The 16,378-nt window shown below is 45.7% G+C and overlaps 1 protein-coding gene across 6 annotated transcripts in view; it reads left to right on the top strand.

Moving 5' to 3' along the window:
- The first annotated feature begins 1,825 nt into the window (after positions 1 to 1,825).
- Positions 1,826 to 16,378, top strand: part of CALD1 (caldesmon 1) — a 185,642-nt gene continuing 171,089 nt past the window's right edge. For 3 of the 6 annotated variants that reach the window (XM_084896595.1, XM_084896596.1, XM_084896598.1), the window contains exon 1: positions 1,826 to 2,122. The gene's annotated coding sequence lies outside the window, so the exon portion shown is untranslated. Of the gene's footprint in view, positions 2,123 to 9,554; positions 9,671 to 16,378 lie in introns of all 6 variants that reach the window. The other 3 variants (XM_084896593.1, XM_084896592.1, XM_084896594.1) reach the window with 3 other exon arrangements.

Raw genomic sequence — 16,378 nt, 5'->3', positions numbered from 1 at the left:
AATCAGCCATTTGGGTTCAGAAGACATTTTCCCACAGGAACAATGTTGCAGAGATGGTGCTGCACAGATGCCTGGCGGAGCTGCGGTGTACTGGCAGCGTGGCCTTGACCGCGCCATTCCCACCAGCCATTATTTATCCTGCTTCTCTGGGAAAGTGCCTTCTGCGTTCTATGCCTGTAGCTCACCTCTCCCTCCGCCTGGCAGCCTTCAGCGTGGCTTTTTTAGGCTAGACTGCAGTAGCAGTTGGGGGAGAGGGGACAGGGCAGCCTTCCCAAGAGTTATGGGCCACACTGCCGGGAGACACCCATCACAAGACGAGTCTCAGATGGATACAGATGCCTCTGAGTAACTTATTCATGCCGGAGGGCTCAAGGAAGGACACCAAACATGTGGACCAGTCAGTTCTCGTGCTTCCGAACGAGGCACAGAGGTCAGGAGACTTTTTCCGAAGTAGAGATCATTTCCAAATCGGATCTTCATAAATAGGGAAAACCCTACACAGTAAGGCCTCCGATTTATTTTAAAGCCAAGCTTCTGGACTTGCAAGTAGCCAAGGAGAATAGGTTAACTCTTCTTTGTCAGTGATGCAATCGTCTCCAAACACATGGCAACAAAAAGGCATAAATCTAGCACCTGGCCCCAGACCTGACAAACAGGAGGTGCTCATAATTTTTCGTTGTTGCTGAATCAAGCACCGATTGAGTGAATTCTATGTTTAAAAGTGCCAGACCACGCAGATGTGCCAGCTAACTTCATTCTAATTCGGCAGCTCCTAATTCTGTCCCTCCCATCGCACACATTCTACCAATGAAGAGTTGGTCTCAGTACTTTCAAGAAGTCACTAGAACATTAGTGTCACCCTGTGGGCATAGGCATTGGTCTACACCAGCCCCAAAGTAGGTGCTGGGTGTCTCCATGCCCTCTCTCTGTGCATACTTTCTTGCAGTAGCTCCCCATTGACAAATCTGAGGGAACCAAAGGGCAAGGGAGAGGAAGGGGAAGTGGGAAACCAATAAGGATAGCCAGGCCTGTAGGACCCTACCTCACTGAGAGCCTGGTGCTACACAAACACTGCCTGCTCTAAAAGACCCCGGCTCTTTTGGTCAGTTGTTTTTATAACATGTGAGGACACATGTTAGGGGGCTGTGTCTCTCTCAGGTTAGAATGTAGTCTCGCCGAAACCGGTTTGGCTCAGTGGATAGAGCGTCGGCCTGCGGATTGAAAGGTCCCAGGTTCAATTCCGTCAAGAGCATGTACCTTGGTTGCTGGCACATCCCCAGTAGGGGGTGTGCAAGAGGCAGCTGATCCGTGATTCTCTCTCATTGGTGTTTCTAACTCTCTATCCCTCTCCTTCTCTGTAAAAAATATCAATAAAATATATATAAATAAAAAAAGAATGTAGTCTCTACACCAGTCCTGGGTCCCAGTCATTTCAGCCTTTAAAAGGACATAATAATTTTTTGTTTCCTTTCGTATTTACAACCACTTTCACAAGAAATATACTATTCAGGCTCCCTCAATTAAAAACCCTCCTCCACCCCACCCCCACCCCACCCCCAATAAACGTATGGACTGTGAACTTTTGGTTTCATAGACTGTGCTTTCTTTTCTTAAAGTCCCATTGGTGTTCCCCAAGACAGCCTCCTGCTCCAAGATTAACATTTCTTATGATTGTTCCTGACAATGGATTCACTTCCAGAGGCCCCGCTGAAGCATCACCAAAAAAGGGCATGGAGCGGGCTGGTTTTGGCAGCCCGCGCGCCGTTTCTGAGCTTTTTTAGGTCTTGGTTTTTCTGATGAGTGATTTCCTGAGCATGCCTGGGGAATGACAGGCATCTCCGACGGGGCAGGCTGCATCCACCTCGGCCGAGGTGTCGTCACTGGCTGCCTATTAGAAAAACCTACAGGACAATGCATACCGCCGGCCGCCGGCTGTAAACACGGGGCGGGGGTGCGCGTTCCCGGAGTCCGGACCGCGGGGCGGGGCCGGGAGGGCGGGCTGCGTTTTATTGAATAGAGAGCCCTGCGCGCTGCCTGCTGCCTGCTGCCTGCCTGTGCTCGGCGGAAAGCAGTCCTCCTTCCGCTCCCACCCGGTCCCCGGGAAGAAGGTCCAGCCTAGGAGGTAAGGAAGGCGCAGAGGACTTGCTTTTCCTCTCTTCCCGGGGATGGAACCTCCTGGTTGCATCCAGCATTCCCCGCCAAGGGAGCTGGGGGGACGCGAGGCTGCAAAAGCCAATGAGCCAGCCCTGCAGACTCAGAGCCAGCCCCTGCCTCGCTGCTCTGCAGACATTCCCGGGAGGCGAGCAGGATGCGATTTCAAGTTCTGTTCTTGGAGTTGGGACTAGGGAGGGGGTGGAGGTGGAGGTGTGTGTGTGTGTGTGTGTGTGGGGGGGGGGAATCTAGAGAAGTGTCTGTGCAGGGACCACCGGGACTTTGAGGGGAAGAGGCTTTTGTTTGCGGGTGCGATGGGGGTGGTACCTGGTTGCCCAGTGAGTGAGTGACATGGACGTGCTGTGCTCTGTGCGCTCTGCCCACACCAGCGGTCCCTCCTGCATCTCCTGGGAGCAGAGGCTTAAGGAGGGTCTGTTTTTAACAAAACTTTTTAGGTGGACGAGAAGCCAAACAGTGATGCTTTTTCACCAAAAGGCGTTTTCATTTTGTTCTGCGACCCCCCTACTTGAGACTAGACGTCTAGAGCTGCCAAGAGATAAGGTCAGAGGTGGAAAGAGCTCTGGCATTGGGCGCTGGTTGTGTGTGTGTGTGTGTGTGTGTGTGTGTGTGTTAATGTAACTGATCTGGTATCTGCTAAGACAGGAGGTGCCTACCACGATCTGTTTCCTATAAAACCCAATAATGCGAGCAGGCAGGCGCTGGTGGGTGTGTTTTGAAGAACTTGCTTTCCACATCCCACCAAAACTATTTCTTGAGAAACCTCCTTTTTCTGTCGGGAAGTGTGCCCGCGTGGGACCCGGATTATTTGCAAAGCTGTCGGTGGCAAATGGGTTCTAGAAAGGGAGGACCCAGTCTCATTTCAGGAGAGTCAGACATATTTGGGCATCTCCCACAGTGGTACCGGGCAGCTGGGTGGTAGTAGCCAGGAGTTCCTTTTAGAAAGAGCTGACTGTGAGGGGTGCAGAGGACTTCAGTGCCGTGGCAGTACATGGCCAGAAACACGGAGGAGAACAACATGCTTGGTATTCTGCTGTTACCAGGGCTATGCAGATGGATTTGTAAACCAAAGTAGTGAAGTCTTCCTACTGGGATTGGCAAAACCAGATCCCCAGCACTGGAACATAAGTGGAGACCAGTGGCAAAAAAAGAGTGACTCTGATCATGTTTAAAGTAAACCTTGGGTATTTAAGCTTCCCTCCTCCAAACGACTGGCCCAATTTGATTTTATTCCATTTGGAGTGAGGTGGTTTTGGTGTCGAGAATCATGGAATCTTCTCTCTGTATTTGGAAGTTGGGGGGATAATTTTCTGGAGCATGCCTCTCTCTCCTCCCAGAAGTGATATATGATAACAGAATTCCCTGTGAGTTTCTCTTCCTGGAACGGTTCTGAGTAAGTGTGAGAGAAAGGCTGCAGGCGAGAGCTCTAGTTTGATTATCATCCTTCCCTCGAAGAGATCAAGTTCCAAACCATTTCCACAGTGTTTTTCGTGTCAATCAAAGTATGGAGAGCAATTTCTTTTTCAACTGTTCTCTAAACCATGTAGGGAATGCAGCGTGGAAGGGAATCTATAATCTTGGTATCTGAGGGTCATAGATTCCATTTTGAGACCAACATCTCCCAGTCCCCGACAGTTCAGAATTTCCTACCACCACTCTCTCCTCTCCCCAGGTGCTCCCCACCTCCCAAAAAACATTATTTAAAAAATAATAACGCTTTCAGTGTTCTACTGTGCATAGTGATGGAGCAAAGGGATTTGATATTTTACTTTATGTTGAACTTCAGGCAGCTCTTTGCACTACTCTCCTGTTGAGTAATAGTTAGAATGCATCTCCCCATACAGGGAGGTAAATGGAACCCAGTGGAACCAGAGTGCAAGGATTTTCATTTTATTAAAACCATTTAATAAAGAGAAATACATTGGCACACACACCAGGAATATACAATGGGTTAAACCATTGGTAACACACTGGGTTGTTTCCATTGTTCAAAGCCAATAGAAATGTACAACTTAAATAATTCAGACCAAAAGATTGCTTCAAACAGATATAATTCTTTCATTAAAGAGGAGAACCAGGTTTGAAATGCAACTTAAAGGCTTTAAATGAGATACATTAAGCATTTTCCCACAGTGAGGCGATTAATAATTCTAGTTGGCTCCTATGACTGGCCTGGGGATCTTCTACTTTGGGGCAACAGGTTGGCCCTTTGTCCAGCCATGGAAAGTACCAGAATCCAGCCTGGGTATTCTCTGTTCTGTTAAGTAAAAGGCATCTCGGTAAGTCTTTTCTTAAAAACACATGTAGTTGTCTCCATTTGTTGTTTTTACAGTAGCATATTCACTACTCGGTCATTCTTCAGCAAGACAAAAACTGACTTATCGATGGGCATGGAAAAGGGATTAGCTTGGTCCCTATCTGCCTGCAATCCTTCACATGTCTCAGAAATGTGGTGGGGTGAGGCCAGGGTGGGGGGACAGGGGAAAACGCTGACAAAGTGGTATGCAAATAACATGGTAGGACTAAGGAGGAGGTTAGGAAGATGCTGCCAAAGAATTTTCAGACTTTGAAACAGAGTTTTCTGGGTAAATTCTCCCAGAGCCTGAAAATAGAATCATTAGCTCCTTACTCAAAGTCCCTCATTTGTCAGGCTAATCCAAGTTTGGTATTGGAGAGAAGCCCACAGGTTCTGAGTAATTGGGTCATTTAAAGAGATGCTTGTAGTGCAGGCTGCTCTCATGAGCACTGCTGTGAGAGCTGTGTCTCCACGCTGGTTCTTCTCCTTACATAGCCTGACCTTTGAGGAGGAAACCACCCACTCTTCCACCTCATCTGTCTTATGGGCATTTTTATGCTTCTCCTACCTCCCATGGTGGTTAAGGTGTCCAAAGGAGATGAGACCCCATCTTCTGTACAGGCTGTTTCCTCCACACTGTCTGCAATTGGAGTCTTCTGGACATTAGGCTGGTCTCTTCCCCACTTCTCACCTAGTGTCCCTAATGATCTGCTCCTTCCTCATAGTTGAGGATCCTTGCGTGGTACTTTATGGGTCCTAGCTCTTTGTAGAACTAGGGAATGTCTGTCCTAGCTCTTTGTAGAACTAGGGAATGCCCAACGTTGTCTTAATTTTGGCTTTGATAATCAAAGACAAAAAGACACAAGTATCAGGAGGTAGAACAAGATGGGTCATCCGTGGTGCAAGGCCACAGCCAGGAATCAGGAAACCTGAAGATTTGGTTGAGTTGAAGACCGATGACAAGGTGCTGACAACGGAAAGGCCTTAGTAAATGAGGCAGCTTCTCTGCCTCCAGCCAAAAGCATGGAACTAATCCCAGCATGTCAAGCCCGGGCCTTGCAGGGAGGGTGAGATAATCAGGAGCACCTGGCTGTGGTTCCTGTTGCTATTGAGACCAGACTGCTCCCTGGATCTGGCCTCTCACCTCTGTTTGCTTCAGTCTTTAGAACCCCCAGCTGGCTCTCCTGTAACTGACTACTGGGGCCATCCTTAACTTCCCAACCCCCAGCCCTCCACCGCTACCACCTTCCCTAGCTCCTCCATCCTCAGGACACAAGGGGGCTTTCCTGAGCCAACACTGACCATTGCAATGGCCCAGCTCTAGGAGGAGGCACAGAGAATAACACAGGGGCAAGCCCAGATGGATTCGAGATAGGGGAAAACCTCTTCACTCTTTAAGACAGAAGGAGAAAAGTTAGACCAGCCAGAGTTGGTGTTAGAGCAATTTTTTGTGTGGAAAGAAGCCATTCTGCTTCTCACCCCCAAACTCACAATTGACAGAAGGAGGGTGTGTGTTGCAAGAGGAGGGCATGGCCATGAAGGAGAGGTAATGAGGTTGGCCCTGCCAGGTGTTCTTTCCGGTTGTTGTTGTTGTTGTTGTTTTGGATATCTTTGGGAATCTGTAAAATCCCTAAATCCCGAAGGTCCTTTGTGAACCCACTCTTTGTAACTGACCAGGGAGACACCCTTGAGCTGGGGAAGGTTCAGATGGGAGTGGTAGAAAGTCTTTAATTCCATTGGAGACAAGGGTGGATGGATCAGAACATGAGTGGAGGTGTTCTTTCTTGTTTCACTGGTTCTTTGGAGGGAGGGAAGGAAGGAAGGAAGGAAGGAAGGAAGGAAGGAAGGAAGGAAGGAAGGAAGGAAGGAAGGGACAAATGTATAGAAGGAGATGACCTCAAATGGCCTCCATTTCAAAGAAAAGGAGATCCTCTCTAAAGAAGGAATTTTCTGGGGAGATTTAGGGGCTGGAGAGATCAGGAATGGCTGCTGGTGAGTGTTGCTGAGAGAATACCGAGAGCTTAATAGCAGGATTGCTAAGCAGCAATGAAGGGATAGTTGAAGGAGAATAATTGTTTTTTCAATATTATATGATAAACTTCTTTTTACATTTCCTGAGGCTTTTGGCCTTGTTCTATGAAAATGCGGATGAAAACACTTGACTTTAAGGAAATCATCTCACTTGGAGAGAGACAGATTAAGTCGGAATATGTAATTAATTCCTTTTACACCCACATGTAACATTCCCGAACTGTGCAACTAGGCAGATTTCATCCCTGTGCTAAAGATGGGCAGGCATAGGGCCGAGTGCTCAAGGGGCCCCAGGTCCAGGAGCATTAAGGACATTAGTTCCATCAGAGCCAGGGAAGGGTCTAAGCCAGATGGATATAATATACAACGATGGACCAGGCTGAGTGAAAGAGAAACAGCAAAAATCAGATGCGAGGCAGAGGCTTAGAAACCAAGAGTTTGCTGAGCAAGGCAGCCTATGGACAGGTAGAGTGACATCTGTGAGAGCAGGTGGCACAGTGATCCAAATAAATAGACCCTTGTGTTGAATAGCTTCAGTAGCTCAAGTGAAGGGACAGGAGTACAAGATGCATATGGACTAATAAAGGGGTGAAATCACAAGGAAATCCATGAACAGAAGCCAAGCTTAGGAGCAGGGTCCGAAGAGAGTGGAGTTGGAATCAAGGTGGGTCGAGGATCACAGCAGATGTCTATGAGCGCTCGTTAATGTGTCTCAGCTGCAGCACATGTGGCCGATTCTCTCTGCTGCTCTACAGACTGGAAAATTCCTTCTGTGCTCCCTGGTCAAATTCTGAAAGAAGAGATCCGATTGCTTTGGCTAATAACTATTGTCTTTGGCAAAATTTTTAGGGGACATCAGAGTTTACTGGCATGCCTATGGATAAATTACCAGTGGGTCTGGCAGCAGCAGTCACTCCTGAGGGGGGAGGAAAGCCTATTGGGCAAATCTAGTTAGAAGAGAGAGTTAGGCATGGGAGCAAATTAGCTAAAATGTGCAACAGCTGTCATTGAGTAGTGTTTGGATTTTTTTTATTTTTTTATTTTATTTTTGTGACTGAATTCCTAGCGAGGCCATCACCCACTGTCAAGGTCATAGAGTGCAGTACTTAATGACCACTTTGGCACGGCCTGATAAAGCCAGCCTTGAGGGAGGTTAGCCTGGAAGCTTAGCCTACTGATAATTGAAAAGATAAGAATTATGGATAATCATGTTAGAGAGATCCTAAAGAAAAACACTCGGGTGATTTTGCTGGCAAGAAGCTTCGTATGAGTCAAAGATGTGATAATGCTCCCCCCAAACTAAGGCAATCTTTAAAATTCAATAAATAATGTTTTCATAATGTTAATAAATAAAGCCTACTACATTTCAACGTAAATCACAATACTTAGTAAGATTACTGCATCAAAGGTAGCGTACTCTTTATGAGTGGAAATTCCAGTTCTCGGCAATGCTCCCAATGTCATCTTTCATTCCCTGAACACCTGTCTCATTGTCTGTTGAGAAGAATGAAAAAAAGAGCGCACCCTGTTCTGAGCTCATTCTACGGAGACACACTGACAAATGTGAAGCCAGGGCTGAACGTCCAAGGCCAGAGCGGGCCAGGAGAACAGAATCTGAGGAACAGATAAGGGATCTGGAGCAGTTTATCCCAAAGCAAAGAAAATGTAGGGGCCACATGGATGTCTTCAAAAATTGGGAGAACTTTTATGTAAAAAGGAGAGAAGGCATTTGTGTTTCTCAAAACAGTAGGACTGGATCCACATAGATTCATAGATGTGTTTTAGAAACAAAAAAAGGATGGAGCCCAAACCAGTTTGGATAGAGCGTCGGCCTGCAGACTGAAGGGTCCCAGGTTCGATTCCGGTCAAGGGCATGTACCTTGGTTGCGGGCACATCCCCAGTGGGGAGTGTGCAGGAGGCAGCTGATCGAAGTGTCTCTCTCATTGATGTTTCTAACACTCTATCCCTCTCTCTTCCTCTCTGTAAAAAAATCAATTATATATATATATATATATATATATATATATATATATATATATATATATATATATTTTTTTTTTTTAAAGATGAGAGGACTTGAGGAATTATTTAGTCCAGAGAGTACAAATAATTTTTCATCTGTTTGCCACCTCCAGACAACTGGCAGTGGCCATCTAGAACACTGTGTTGAGAAGGATTCTGAGCTTACCAGGGTTGGGAAGTGCTATCTGTGATAGTGATGTCTTGTGGACAAAAAGGGCCATTGCTACTCAAGTGGCAGGCTTTTTGTTGTTGATGTGGTCCCTAGATAGGTATCTAACCTCTGACCTGGGCTCTCTGAGAGACCACAGAGTCATTGCAAGAGAGAGGTAAACAAACCCATATACACGCAGCAAATTTTTTTTGACTAAGTAAGTAGCATATCTTACATAATGTGGTGCTACTATTTTTCTAAGGTTATAGATGCATTATGATAATGAAATGTTCGTTTGTTTTTTTTACATAGTTATTGAGTTCATGGTAGCTTTTGGTATTGCATTTTCTCAACCAGTGGGCCTAAAACAAATAATTAGATTGTGTGTGGGAAGGTTGTGCAAGACATTTGGGATCTTACCGAGAAATTCTTTTTTTTTTTTTTAAATGAATCAGTGATTTATTTTTCATCTTTCTAGCCGCAGCAAGTAAAATTATACATGTATTTGTGGGTTTCTTTGATAAAATATCAGTAAGATTCTAATGGCAGGAAACATCTTTTCCCTCCCATTATTATACACCCAATGCCTGGCACATCACAGAAGCCCAATAAATATCTACTGCATGAAAGAACAAAACAAGGGACTTGACCAAGGTCACCCAGTTAATTTGTGGCAAAGGTGGTTCCAGAACACAGGATTCCTGAGTCCCAGGCAGTTAACCTTTCAGTGCACCAACCAGTTTATCTCTTCTGCTAGCCAGAGAGGGTTCCATTTTAGCATCTCATGGGTTGCGGTTATACGATGCAGCCCCCATTTGCCTACCATCCGGTAGATTTTAACCAGTGTCTTGATCAGAATCAAGTGTAGGGCTTTTTGAAAACAGGCATCCCTGAGACCCACTCCCTGAAGACTCTGGTTTAGTAGGTCTGGGGGTCCAGCATCCGTAGGTGTAAAAACTCCCCGCGAAGCTGACAAAACACCCTGACTCAGAAACCACAGGTGAGTAAGCAAATAAATACGCAATCATAAGCATACATTATGGATGCAATTAAACAACGGAGGCATTCTGATCGGCTCTCCTGCATAGAGGCTCATTTTACCTCGGAACCTCTCTGCTTAATTTGTCATAGATATATGGAGTAACTTATTCCTCAGAAGCCTCGTTGTTTAGTTTTGAATCGTTGCTTTCTAAAAGCCACAGCTGTGTCATCCAAATCATCAGTTCTGTGATGTCTCCCCAGATCACGGATGCGAACATCCCCCGGCTTCCCATCCTCCTTGGGTTTGGGCACGGAGCTATCAGCCCTGTGAGGTCAAGCTCTCTGATGAGATTTCCAGTGTCTGCTTTTGGAAAGCGCTGGAAATGTGGCAAGAATAAAATTTCTCATGGTATTTCCACTTCCTGTTCCAGGCACCATTACTAAGTGAAATTTAGGCTTGGGGCGGGGTGGGGGGGGGGTGGGGGGGGGTGAATGAGGACAAATTTTCTCTTTAAGTAGCTCTGTCCTTAAGATGTTACTTTAGAGATGTAACTTACCAAGAAAAACAGAAGATTCTCTCCCCCCGCACCCCCCTCTGTTTTCCACTTAGTGGTGAGGAGTGTACAAGTCCTGGGAGAGATTCCTTCCACCTTCTTCCCACATCTCCTGTGGCTTAGCTGCCTCCTTGACGGCCTCATAGAGACAAGTGGAAAGGGGCGGACAGCAAGTCCACCTCTGGGGTCTTCCTTTATTCAGCGGTCAGGAGTGACATCCTGTTGCACAGCAGAACCTACCATATTCAGAGCGCCGAGTACATAAATCACAGTCCCTCAGGATTGTGCAGCTACAAGCCTCTCTGCATGAGCGACCTGGGACAATGAACATGTCAGACCGCTACTATATTTGTACCGGTGCTGTTTGGTTTACAAAGCTGTGCTTCCACTGTGGACATGAAAGCAGGTTTGCTGGAGAAGAGCAGCTAAAAAGGAATGAGATTAGGATCCACGTCTGCATAATGACACCATACTGACTCCGTCTCCTTCCCCTCTGACACCGCCCTGTCCACGCATCCTAAATAGTAGTATGGGGAGCCAGCTCAGACCAGCTCCCAAAAGCCAGGTGTTAAATTTTCAAGTTTTTGAGAACCAGTTGTTGAACCGTCATTTAAAAAAAAAAAAATTAAATCAAATATTAAAAACCAAGGTAAGCCCTAGCCAGATTGGCTCAGTGGATAGAATGTCAGCCTCCACCGGACTGAAGGGTCCCAGGCTCACTCCCCAGTAGGGGTTGTGCAGGAAGCAGCCAATCAATGATCCTCTCGCATCATTGATGTTTCTATCTCTCTTTCCCTCTCCCTTCCTTTCTCAAATCAGAGAATATATATACTTAAAAACCCAAGGTAATAAATCCCCCAAACTCATCCCTTCCTAATTATTTTACTATGTTTTACTATTACCTATGCTCTCTGGAGATTAGTTACATTTACGTTGTCTGTGTGATGGAAATTCTATAGGATGCTGTGCAAATGAACTTCTCTTCCCAATTCTTTGTTCATTGATGGTACCTTGGGAGCTTGAGATCAACCATTTATACTACGGAAATTTGCAAATGCCACAAATCAGACTCCACTCACCCCACACACCCCAGAGCTAATTGTCAAATATTTACTAGCAGACCACTATGGCTTCAAGTTGGTAAAAATCAGCTCCTACACAGGAGAGCTAATCAGAATACCTCTATTGCTTAATTGCATTCATAATGAATGTATATGATTAAATATCTATTTACTCGTCTATTATTTCTTAAGCTTCTAGAACATAAGCATCATGAAATCAGGAACCTTGTGGAAGGTTTTCTGGGCTGTGACTTGAGTCTAAACAAATGCCTTGCCCCACGCTTAGTAGGTGCTTATTATGTGAGTGAAATGAGTAGAGGAATAAGTGTTCTTGATTTCTTCTTGATAAGAAAGCTGAAGCCGATGTTCATGTTTGAACTCATTGATTCCTCTCTAATTATATCATTACTGAGTGCTTGGAACAGTACCTGGCCCAGGCTAAGTAGCAAATACATATTTATTATAATAGATAAAAATCAAATAGATGTTCTTCATAATTTACAGACAAAGAAACTGAATTGCAATTAGGTTAAATAACACATCTAAGGCCACACAGCTCCTCAGGGGCAGAGCAAGATTCAAACCTGGCTCCACAGGGGTGCTTACCCGTTACGCTGTGCTGACTATTGCTGACGACTCCAGTTGATGGAAACTCCTGTTTCATGTGTGGCTCTGGAGGTGTGACCCACATAAGAACAGACTGGAGTCCGGAAGACTTGATTTGAAAAATTTACCATTTTTTAGCCTGTTCTGTAGATGAAGACCTACAGAAAGGGTATTAGGATTCCTTCCTTTTGTGGATACTATAAGGATCAGAAGTAATAACACTAAACTGTGCACATAAGTAGCTGTCATCCGTGACATCCTATGGAGGCTCTCTGTAGACTCGAGGCTCCCTTTAGTCTCTCTGCCCTTGGCCACACACTCCCAAGTTGCCTCGTCCATGCTCATAACACAGATGGGATTAAAGATGCCAACTTGGACCATAGATACCAGCTTTAGGAAACCCCATTTCCGGTCAGCATAAGCATTTTCTAACTAAAGAGTCTACTCTGCAGAACCAGGCAACCTCCCTCCTCCCTTCAGCCACAGAGTTTTCTCCCCTACCCTTATCCCAGGATCTGTGCTGCCTTAACCATTCTAAATAACCTTTGTCTAGTATGGCAAAGGGGTTTTATTACACCTGCGGCTGGATTGTTAGGTCAGTTTTTAGTGTTTTAGACCTCTAATGAGAGAGGAAGAGAGGAGAAGATTGAGACTTTATCTGGAGAAAAAGCACTGACCTTGGGAGGAAGGGGAAGTAGAAATGGAATAGTTATCCTGAACCCTTGTAGGTGGTGGAGAAGACTAGCTAGCTCATTCAGCTGCCTTGAGGGCATACAGTTGTGTGACAGGCGTTGCTGAGTGGGAGATAACTACCTCAGGGCAGTAAAGTAAATAACTTGCCCAAGTCACACACTGGCAAATGGCAGAGCTGGATTCCACCGGGCTCTCTGACCTCAACCCTTTCCATGTCCCTACAGCTGTCTGTTCTGTATCTTTCCCGAGGACGATGGAAACCAGAGCAGGAGCTTTCCGTAACCAATCATTATAACTTGTCAGAGAGCCACGCTGCAGCTCAAATGGACAAGCACACTGTCATTCGCTGCCATATAAGGAAGCGGGCTAAACACCATTTCTCCCACTATTGACTCCAGGGCTTACTCAAGGCAGTTAGGCAGGACAGGAATCTAGGCCTATAGAAGTTTTTTTTGTTTTTTTTTTAAGAAGAAGAGAAAGAAAGCTGTAAAAATACTTTTGTGGGTTTTTCCCTGGTAGCAGAGATCCCTTAACAAGCAGGTTTTACAACTTTTCCCCAACTCGGAGAGATGTTCTGGAATTAGGTACTGAAGGATTAGACTCTTTGTCCAGCTACATTAAGCTGTTTTAGTGTTTGATTGTGTCAAACTAAGCTATTTAGAAGACCAGGTCAAAGCTGATTCTCTGAGGAGTGGGTGGGAAGTCCAGGACTAGACCTCTCTGGGCAATGAGAATCCCCTTACCTGGCCAGCCAGTCTCAAACACAGTATTTCTCAATCAGGCTTCATATTTAAGTTTTACCTTTGCCTTAATAATCAGGTACAATGGGGACTTCAGAACATGGCAGTGTACCCAACTTCATGGAGGAGGGAGAAACTGAGGCATGAGCTGTTGAAATTATTATTTTTTTAAAATATATTTTATTGATTTTTTACAGAGAAAAAGGGAGAGGGATAGAGAGCTAGAAACATTGATGAGAGAGAAACATCTACCAGCTGCCTCCTGCACACCCCCCAGCAGGATGTGCCCACAACCAATGCATATGCCCCTGACCGGAATCGAACCCAGGACCCCTCAGTCCACAGACTGACGCTCTATCCACGGAGCCAAACCGGTTTTGGCCAGTTGAAATTATTTCCTCAGAATCAGCCAGTACAATCTTTCCATAGAGGTGCCTGATCTTTTGGGTAACTCTACGAAGAATTGCTTAGTCTTCCCAGGGAATGGAACAAGTCTATAAAAATTCTGGTCCACTTCTCTTACCCTCCCATCTTAGCCCAGACTGCATCTGGGGTGTTCATTTTCCCGAGATACAGGGGTTAGGACTTCAGCATAAGAATTTTGAGGGATACACAATTCAACACCTACGATGCCACAATTCCAAATGATAGTAGAAACCCACATGGCATATTTTTCTGAAGCCCTAAGTACCAAAGACCCTATTGCTGGTGGCATTCCCTCTTCCCTCTAGGTCTGGGGAACGCTTAGCTAAAAATCCCTTCGCCTTTTGCACTTGCCCTTGACATTAAGGCTTTGCTTTTCGCAACACAAAATCCTGGTCCAGCAAAAAATCAAACGAGGTCTCTGAAATGACACACTTGCAGGGCAGCTTCATGTACTGCGGCCTATCTGTGGAAGCCTGAGAAACCACGGAAGCCTGAGAATCCACGGGGGCAGACAGTCTGGTATGTGGCCAGCAGAGGTGGGGGAGGGGGCCTAGGGTGAGGTGGGGGCGAGGGTGGGGGTTTATGCGCTCAGCCCAGGCTGCCTGCAAGTTTGAGAGGCCCAGCACTAGGAGGAGGTGAGCAACTGTGGAGCAGCCGGCTGGCCCAGGAGGCAACAGCAGAAGCTGCCTGTGCCTGCCCAGGGTGGAAGGCAAGGTTGGCGGTTTCCAGTCATTTTTGTACATGGTGATCCTGACCACTGATCTCCAAGTGCAGGGGGAAATGCTAGAAGCCTACACATATTTGTGCTGTGAATCATTGGCCTCTTGTCTTTGTTTCCTGCTAGCTCTTATCCATCCATCCTTACATGTTATACACTTTTCCTGTCAATGACCCTTCTATCATTATCCGTGTTTGGCATGGTTGGTAACACACAGCCCAGGCATTATACCTTGTCTCCTTTCCCCCTCTTTTCTTCCACCACCGTCTCTCTTTTTCCCCTTCCTGAAAGCTCTTCCTGGTGTCTGTTTCCCAGCCTTCGTCCTGATAGGGCCCCTTCTTGCTGTCCTAGGCCAGAGGTGGTCTATGGAGAGAGTGAGACTGTATCATTATTAGCCATATTAGGGCCCATGAGAGGGAAAGGGGGAGCTAGTGAGAATTTCCCTAGGATAACAGTTCTAAAGGGGGCTGTCTCGGGCAACCTGGGACAGACGCGGTTTCTGCCTCCACACATCTCACTTCACCTAGCAGCCCTCCCTCTGTTCCTGTACCTTAACAACAACAACAACAACAACAACAAACTTTTAGGTCCTGATTCTTTTTTTGTTATCCCACCCCACGAACCTTTCTATATTTTTGTCAATGTGCATTTCTATTTTCCCTTACCCCCTCCTCACTTCTCTCCTACTTTATTCTGGGTCTTGTCTCACCACTTGAATTCCTCTTCCTCTTTCCTTCCTACATCTCCAGGAGGCCACAGCTGTCTGCCATACTACACACAGAACAGATTCCCTGTGCTTCTGAGACAGCTGCACCCACATGCGCACGCGCGCGCGCACACACACACACACACACACACACACGCACACACTACCACCATCAAATGTTACAACATGCTTTGGGTCTCAGATGAGCCCTTATTGGGTGACCCACCACTTCAGCACCTCTTCCAGAGACTAGAACAATCCCTGCGCCTGTAAGCAGCCATGCCCAAAGCTACCACACAGACATGTTCCGGGCATGTGTCTGGGATCTTCCAGGCCATGTGTGTGACATGTGTGCATGTTGAAAACCTAATGCTTGAAAAAGAAAATGATCGTTAAGCTAACTGAGCATTGCCTTCAATATGATTTCAGCAATCTGGGTTATTGTATTCTTTTCAGTAATATATACCAAAGGCCTAGCCATGGCTGCTATAGGTTTAGCATAAGTAGAAATAAACTTTGAGGCCAAGAGAAAGAATAAACATTGATTTTAGTCCCTTTCAAATGTAGTTCTTTTATGATTCGATCCTCTGCAACTTTGGGTTCATTCTGAAAAATCCCTTTCATTACCCATCGGGGTCCCGCGAGGGAGGCTGCATCTCCTTCTCTCAGCAGCATGAGCATGTTCCTCCTGCAGTTCACTCAAACCAGTTCCTAGATGTCTGAAATACTTGACCAGGGAGCTCTGTGTCAGCTGGGAAAAGCTGTTCTCATCCTTTTTATTTAGTTGTTTACTTACTGTGATAATTTGTTTTCTCTCTCTCTCTCTTTTTTTTTTTTGCAAGTACCCTAGCAATTAATGAATGGAAGAAAAACAGTAAAAGAAGATACTTTATGAAAGGAAGTTGGGTTCTGTTGAAGTTCTGTCTCTCCCTTCCTCCCTCCTTCTACCCTTCTATCCCTCCTCCCCCTCTCCCTCCCATTTTTCCTCCTCTTTCTATTTTTGGTTTCTTCTCTCTTGAGATTTATGTAGTTGGAAATGTTCTGTTGCTGTGGGGCTTTTATGTTTTGACCATGATGGCTTTATGTTTCTCTTGCTTAGATATATCTTTTTTTTTTTTTTTTTAAAGATTGCTGATGAAAAAAAAAAAGGAAAAATCAAAATACTTCAACCACACTCTGCAGGGAAGGAATATAGTTTGGGCAATTGTGGATAGGGAATATCT

This window comes from Pipistrellus hanaki (assembly GCF_964339955.1).
Source record: "Pipistrellus hanaki genome assembly, chromosome: 10".
In the NCBI taxonomy this organism is placed as follows: domain Eukaryota; kingdom Metazoa; phylum Chordata; class Mammalia; order Chiroptera; family Vespertilionidae; genus Pipistrellus; species Pipistrellus hanaki.
Note: the sequence above shows the minus strand (reverse complement) of the source record. Positions and strands in the feature narration are given on the sequence as shown.